Here is a 9038-nt window from a genome sequence, read left to right on the forward strand (position 1 = left end):
TGTTGGCCTTCTGTAACAGCTTCTGAAGGTGCAAGTTGACTCTCTCAAGCCAAGTCTCCCTATCATTTTCAATCTCTTGCTCAATAGGGGTCAAAGTGACTTATGCCTCTTTGCCACTTTGTCATTTCATCTTGAGCATTTCTAGCTCCAAGAGGACTTGTTTGTTAGTCAATTGCTTGTTTTCTTGCTCCAAATATGTGATGACATATTTTTCCCTCTCCAAATTGTCCGTCAAAGATTGCACTTGAGCTTCCCTTTCCCGTATGATGATGTATTTGATGGTTTCTTCGTCTTGAGCCTCCAAATCAATGATATCAACTCCATGATGAGTATAATGCTGCACCAGCTCATCATGCTCAATCAAGTCAAAAACTCTTTCCTCCTCATCATCATCCGACGTCTTTTCCTTTCCTTTGTGCAGCTATTGTACATGTACCTGCTATGTTGAAGAAGAAGGCAAAGCCCCTTCCACATCTTGTGGAGTTAGCATTTGCCTATGAGGTGATAGGGTGGGATAGGGTGATTTTAGGACTGTGGGGCTGGGTGTTGAGAGGAGTAGGAAGGAGTTAGGGTTTAGGTAGAATTAGGGATAATTTTAGGGTTTCAAGATTAAAAATGACCAATGATGCTTGTAACTTAGATTTAGCAACCCAAAACCAAGATGAAGGACATGTACTTACCTGTAATAAGGGAGAGCAAAAAAAAATTGAGGCTTACTAGAAGATTTGGAGGATTTTGGTCACTTCTAGGAAAAGTGCAGCGCCTTCGCTCAGAAGCACAACACCATGACAAAAGCGTAGCTCCTGTTCATTTTTGTTATGGAAAGATCGAGGAAAAGCGCAGTACCTGCCTCCAAAAGCGCAGCGCCGGACTTTTCTTCGCTCAAACTCACTCAAACTCGATTTTCTTCCTTCTCCCTTTCACTTCTTGCTTGGAAAATGAAGATACTGAATTTGAAAATGAAGTATGAGGGTTTAAATAGAAGAAGATTTTGATTTTTCACTTTGAAAACCCCACTTTTTCAATGTTTCCAGTTCTTTTTCAAAACACTGTTTTAATGCCATTTCTTCTTGTTATCTTTGCAGGTGGATAAATGCTCAATTTGACTTGAATTTTGCAGTGTTTTTTGGTCTTGCAGCAAGGAGAAATGCCCTGATGCAGCTGAGATCAATTATTACATATAGGAACTTAAATTACATATGAAATACAAAATAAACTAAAATACTTTGTTTTCACCTGGTGAAAATTACATTAGGTTAAAAAGATAATAATTTTAGTAGCTATGACTTGCAAGCCATCATGCTTGATTTATTGATCATCCCCATACCCTTGTTAACCTTTATTTACACTTTGAAATCAGTTTCTTGACCTTGGTGATGAAACCGTAGACCTAATGAAATCATACCCTATGACCTAATGAAATGGATTGCAGATTAATTATGAAACCCTAATTGAAGACAATCTGAAGAAGGATCAGCAAGTATAGTCTATGAGGGAAAGATTTTCTGAAGAGAAAACAACCATCAGTGGATCAGTATATCATGACCTAATGGAATGATGCAAAATTTTCAGTATGGGACTCCTAAAATGAAAATACAAAGAGTGAATTTTGATCCCTGATGGAAGTATGTAGATATTGACACTAACACATGCAAAGATAAGTCTCCAACATTGGCATTAATACTTGAAGATAGTGGAAGCTAAGTCTTTATGGATAGAAGGTAAGCTCCAAAATCAATGCATGAGAAAAATTTTGGAGGGATATTTGTAGCAACTATAACAGGTTTTTGCAATCAAGATAAATAATGTACAATGCAAACCTCTTTTATTAACCTAGGGGCTTTTATTTTTCCTTATTGTGTTGTGAATTGTTATGAGGATTTGCAGCATAAGATACCTGCACAATGAATGTCAAAGGGTGTGCAAAGAATGCAAATCCCACTCTTCATCCATCTTATTTTTAAGTAAAGAATGGTTTAAGGCACCTCTCAACAAGAACCCAAAGTTGACTATAGATTGATCCATGGCCTTCAATGCCTTATTTTACCTGCAGCTAGCAAGATATATCGTATTCAGTTTTTAGTTGACCTGTTATTAGTTTAATTTTGACTAAAAAAATTTGAAGTTTTTCCAAAATTTAACATTATAAAATGAAATTTATTATTTTTAAATAAAAATTAAATTCATTTATCTTAAATATCACTGGTTGAAATATTTCACCTCTTATTGTACAATGGTGACAGGAGCTACATCAATGTATTATGTCATTAATTTACTGTACCATCCAATTTTAATCTTATACATATTTCATCATTCAAATTTTTCTCAGAATTATGTTGATTTGGAATCCACGCATAAAGTTAAACAACGCCATAAATTAGTGATTTGGTGGGTGAATTTTGTATTAAATGTAATAGAGATCTAGTCCATTTGAAATGACACTATGCCTAAAATCAAGGCAACTTTATTTAATAGTGTTGCCTCGTAATCATCAGAAACTCTAATCATTTACTGAACCTCTCCTGACATGCCTATACTGAACCTCTCTTGGCATGCCTATGCCATCAAGACTAAATCACTGACATGCCCATACCATCAAGAGTAAATTTCTTAATGGACATATGGGTAAAGTACTAATTATTGATTATTACATTTACATCAGATTTTTTTATTATAAAATAATGAAGAAAAGGCTGAACATTTAGAGCTGGAAGTAGAGCCTCTTCCCGTGCTTGTACCCATGCCTTTTCTAGTGCCAGAACCAGTTGCAGTGCCATGTAAATAGCTGATGATTTTTTCACCAACAAATAGGTGAGGATTATTATGACAATTCCTACCTTACAATAGTAGTGAATCCTACGAGAATAAGTAGGCAATTCTAGCACACTGATAATTTGAATTGGATATCTTCTGCAATTGAACCCCTCTCCCTCTTATATTACATCTCATAAAATTATGGATAATTGCAGATAATTAAATCCTGCTCAAAAAACCTGCTACATGAACTCAGTCTTCCACAATTACAAAAGCATAAAGTATATCATATATTTCCTGACCTATGTTTGCCAAGGGCGCCAGTCAACAAGTGGTTGCTGCATAATAAAATTCATAGCCAACCAAGTAAAATTAATAAGAAAATAAGTTGTGAGGGGTGCAAAATCCAAGATTGTATGTAGGTACACGATTATTTTGTCAACATTCACACTTTACTCATATCCTATGTTTTTCAACATTATTTTAGGGAAATATTATTCAATGGAATAATCTTTTAGATGAAATCATTTTAGAAAAAAACATGGGGAGGTTTCAAGTAAGTTGTAAAATTTCACTATTGTAACCACAAACTAAATAAATAATAATGAATAATGGACTTTATCTTGCTTTTGTTTATTTCATTCAAAATATTAAATTGAAATTATAAAAAGTTCTAATAAATTAGAAAATTGACAAATGACGTCTCTTTCAAAGTCTAAAGAAAATTACATAATTGAGTCATATACTTCATAATACTTGATTCAACCCATATGGTACAAATTAGATAACTATTGATTTTGATTCTATAATGTAAATCAAAGGTAAACTAGAGTGACATTTTTTTTAATTGACCATGATTTGTGAAGGGTGTTTTTTAAAGTTATAAAATAATATTCCTAAATATTTATTTCTAATTTAAAAAAATATATAAGATATCATTGTAGATTTTCATTGTTTAGCTCTTTTTTTCTTTTTTTTCTAATTTCTTGTTTTCCAATTTTGCGTCTGTTTCTTCTAGTTTTGGTTTTGAGTTTTTGCATGCACTTATATAGGCTTCCATTTTGCTAAACTTTCATATATATATTTTAGTTTAACTATATTTAAACTAAGTGGCAAATACTCACTACTATATAACTTGTTTGATTTAGACAAGTACTTGACTACTATATAACTTGTTTTATTTAGTAAACAACGTATTAATTTTTACATATACATCATAAAATAAAATAAGTGAATCTTAAGCATATGCTTCATCTTCATAATCTTCTCATTGCTCATAGCATAAAGTATTCCTCTTTCAAAGACGAGTTATTAAAACTATATATTTTAAATTTACATTGTATTTAGGTGAGGGTTACTGTCAGGTTGAATGCAAAAGTATACACGTAATAGTGATATGTTGTTATAAAAAATAATAAATACATATGTTATTTTTCTCTTAATGGGTTTTTGGAATCATCAATAGTGTGAACGATTCATCTCAATGTACATCTTGTATTTGTATATGCATCTATATGGTTAATGTACATCTGATCCTACATTGTTTATGGTTATAGATCTCTATGCTTTGATGGTATTTTGTTTCTTTGACTCTACAGGTGTTCTTTGAAGCGGGACAGGTGAGAAAGGTGTGGCGAAAGCTCTATCAAGGGAGAGAGGAAACAAGCAAGGAGACTAGCGAAAGACTAAGGTTGGTACTCTCTACTTCTCTCTCATCTATCTCTCATAAAGGAAAACGCAAGTAACTTTAGTTTGATTGTTTCTAAGATAGCTACCTATCTTAGTGGGACTAGCAGCTCTGAATGGACACTAGTTTTCCCGATAACAAAATGGTGAATCCGGTGGGGAGCAAATAGTTTTTTTGTTTTGTTAATGTTGTTTGCTTTATAAACCATAGACGGAGCCTGAAGTTAAGCCAGCTAGCCTTCGAACTACTTTTGCTATGAAACTGCAAAGTAGATCAACGCTGCTTCAGTCAGTCTCTGGGTTGGTTTATGAATTGAACATCTGACTTGCAAACATCATATTTGGTCAATTTAGTGTATTCTAAATTGCTATTTAAAATGTCAATCTGGGATTCGTAAACTGACGAAGTGAGGTGTACTATATGTACTAGATAACCATTTCCTTAGTCTTTTGTCGTTTTTGAGTTTTCTAGTTTGTTTTTGGATTTATCTTTTCCTAATGTGTGATGGCGAAAATGAAAGTTAAGTGTGGATGGTGATGGTGATTTCTACAGTGATTTCCCCAAACTTAAAAGTGATAAAAAAAGAAAGCTTTAAAACAACTGTAATGAAATCAATTCTTAAAAGGAAGTAAATGTATCAAACAGTGAACTAATGACAATGGCCCAGTATCCTTGTTGCTGAATCAAAATAAAGTAAAAACTGAACTTAAAGCAACTCAAATTAAAAGCAAAGCAGCTAATTCACACTACTTCAACTCTTCAGATCCTTCACCCTTCAGCTCAATCTACCTTGTGGGAAGCAATCATGAACAAGTCAAGTAATATGATATCTAAATGGCAAGAAATTAAATTGCATAAAGGAAAATAATCACACTACTTCAACTCTTCTGATCCTTTACCCTTTAGCTCAATCTACCTCATGGGAAGCAATCATGAATAAGTCTAAGCAATATGATAACTAAGTGGCAAGAAATTAAATTGCATAAAGGAAACTAATCACACTACTTCAACTCTTCAGATCATTTACCCTTCAGCTCAATCTACCTTGTGGGAAGCAATCATGAACAAGTTTAAGCAATATGATTACTAAATCACACTACAATAAGTAATATTCTGATTCCTTACTAATAGAGTCACTTGACTATAGAAAGAAACCATAAACAAATGAGTAGTATGATGTCTAAGTAGAAGAAAAAGAAATAAGAAAATCTTGAAAAAGGACAGTGCTGGAATTAAATTTCAGAAAATGGAAATTAGCAGGAAGGACAAGATGATCTCATATGTCAATAGTTATCAAAAAGATGAAAATTTGCCCGGGTTGCCTAAGAAAACCTGCAGAAAAACGTTGATCAGCTGACAGCTATAAGAAAACAAAGGTGAAAATATAAACAACAGTGAATTAAAAACATCAAAACAACATGTTATATACAAGCTAGTGATTATAAAAACAAAAACATAATAAAATCAAACGACAACTATATAGGGCTTTAGTGCGCAGGGGCCCTCTGCCACCTCAGCCAGTCAACGAACAGTCACAAGAACGAGCTCAAGGAAGTAGGCTTCTCATGTATTAAAGCAGCAGCAACATATATAAAACAGAGTACAATGGGGTGATAATAGAAAACAGTTCAAAGATTACATTCCAAAAAGCTTCTCTACAGCGTTCATCAACGCGTTATTTATAATGAAAAAGTGTTGAACTGACTAACTGAATCCTATGCTATTAACTGCGTTTCCAAAGACACGTAGATCTCCTCAGCCGAGATCTAGCGTAACTGTCATCATGCCTATTAAATCTTCGGAGTGGCAGCTGTTGGATTCAGGTTACGGGGATGATCTCCAGGTGTGCCGATGTCTCCGTGGGCTGAGGACTGGGCCACGTAAACTTTTACATGCTCCAAACAGAGACGTGCCACCGCTAAATACCTTGGTTGGCTTTGCCTTTGACCCTTGTTGACCGTGACCTTCTATGGATGATTTGGCAGATTTGAAGGGACACGTTCCATGTACCCGTCACCTGCAGCTTGCCCATGTGGCTCATTTCTTCATAGGACACCTGTAGCATAGCTTTTAACAAAATAGCTGCAGAATCCTGTGCTGGCTGCGGAAACCTATGCTGGCTGCAGAAACTGACAAGTTTCCGCAACTGCCTGAAAAAAACTCTAAACCAAACAACAGTCATAAGCATAGTTAGAAAACCATGTCAGAAGCTCTTTTTAGACAATAATGCAATGATTTAACAGCTTGATGGATGAAGTAAGTGGGAAAAAGAAGGCTGAGAGGGTGTATAGGAAGATGCAGGTTTGAGGCTCAACATACCCCCACTGTGAAGGTGTTGCATGTCCTCATGCAACCAAAATTTAGTTATTTCCCTCTAATCCATATGCTCTGAGGCTTCTGCTAGGACATCTAGCCCTCTTTTCTTCTTCCTTGATGCTAGCATCATCCTTGGTTTCCTAACTAGACATTTGAACTTGAGATTAATCAATGCTCTGCTTAACTTTTTGCACTTCTTCTTCAGTTTCCTGTTTTTCTTTTGCCATAGTCCTAAATGGAGCATAGTGTTATCATGGAAAATCTTGTCTACTTTACTCTGCTCTTTGAGTGCTTCATTTTCCTGTTTGATATGACTATTTAGGATTTCTAGTTCAAATACTTCATGTTTCAAAGACTGAACTTGTGCATCTAGTGGCAGAGTGGTACTTGGTCCTGCAGCTGATTATTCTAAGGACTCTAGGTTGTTATATGCCTCTTGCTGATTAGGATCTACCTCAGGTGTCTTTCTCGGACTAGGCTCAAAATCTGGTGGAGGAGGAGGATTGTTCTCTCTTTTCGGCCGAAAAGGGCTTTCATCATGTGGAGGACTTGATTCAGTGCTTGGCTGGGCTGGAGATTTCTCAATTGTCTCTTCACCTAAATCAATAAAGTGAGACTGTTTTTATTGGGTTGTATTCTCTTTTCCTTTTAGCCTAGTGCTCCTCCTTAAGTATAGACTAGTACTCTTCTCTTGTGAACTCTGTTTCCCTTTTTGCTTTTTCTTTGTTATAGCAGCAGCTTGAAGATGTACTAATCTTTCTGACAGAGGTTGATAATCCTCCTCTATGGATTTCTCAGGGGATGGATAGACTTCTTGAATGGTTCTTTTGCCTTTTTCTTTCTTCTGTTTCTTATTTTTAGCTCTATCTTCTTCTTCTTTTTGGACAGTTTCTTGAATTTCTATTGTAGGGGAGTCTTGGACTGTAATGTTCTTTTCTTTCCTCCTACTTTTCCTTGGAATCTTTGGTGGACTGCTTCCAGAGGCCTCAGACGGCTCTTGGAAGTAGTTTCTTATCAAAAATTGCTCCCAAGTATCCTTAGTTTTCTTTAACTGGTCCTCAATAAGAATTTTTATGAATCCATGATGGTAGAGATGAGATTCAATGTTGCCTATGTGTTTTTGAACTGTAAAACTCATTTTTTTCAAACTCAATAACAGAAAATGAGGCAAATTAAGAATGTGACCCTCTAGGAAATTCATCATAAGTCTAGCATGATACATATACATAGAACCAAAACGACCTTCACACGTGATAAATTTCTAGATGACTAACAGTAGACTAGACCATTCCTCTTTTAGTGCATGAACAGGGATGCCTCTTGTAAATACGGTGGTATCCATACCTTGGTTTTGTAGCATGATTCTCCATATTTGATCGTCCACACTTCTATTTTTAAACCACCTTTCACCTTCTTGAGGTAGGCCTGTGGCAGCTGCTACTGTGGCCTCAGTCACTGTAAACTTTAAGTCTCCAATCTCCACTGTTTTTCCATCAAAAGACCGCGCAAAAGCTTTGGTCACCTCCTTGTTATGGCCTTTAAACTTTTGGATAAATCGTAGCCATCTGGCTTTCTTCAGCAATTCCTTAGTTTGAGGATAACCCTCCAAGTATTTTAGTCCTTCTGGCTCGGCTCTCAGTAATTTTCCCATATGCTGTTTTAAATTCCAACTGAGAGTTCTTCTGCGTGTGAGGGTTCAGAAAAAACGGCTCTGTTACAGGGTTTAGGATAGACTGTAGTGACTGTAGTCGGGGTTTTAGGATGACTGTAGTGACTGCAGTCGGAAATGGAGAACAAACTGTAGTGGCAATACCCGAATTACCGGAGGAACAGAGGGTGAGCAACAGTGAACAAGTTCAAAATAAAATGTGGATGCATGCGAGAGGTATGGTATTAGTGGAGTGGTAAATGAATGGAATCGGATTGATGACTGTGTATGAAATTTTTACACGTCTCAATAGACGGCTACGGAAATTACGGCTAAGAAGAACCGTAACACAATAGGTCACGTCTCAAGAGTACGAGTAATAAATGGAAGTGCAGTTAGTCTTGAGTTTAAACTCGAAATAATCATGAGACCGTTGGAGAAATGAATGCAAGGTGTGTGGAGTGATATCGTGGAATAGGAGTGGTAGTGGAGCTATCGTATCAAATCATTGCACATAGTAGAACTTGTTATGGTTTGATAACTATGCGTAATTATGACTTGAATTGTTATTTGATAAAGATTTTTGATCATACCTTTGGAAACTTTGTCAATTTTTCCTCAAGGCTTCTAACC

Source organism: Pinus tabuliformis, chromosome 7 (assembly GCF_031772625.1).
Source record: "Pinus tabuliformis cultivar Carrire ecotype Pingquan chromosome 7, CPIR1, whole genome shotgun sequence".
NCBI lineage: Eukaryota > Viridiplantae > Streptophyta > Pinopsida > Pinales > Pinaceae > Pinus > Pinus tabuliformis.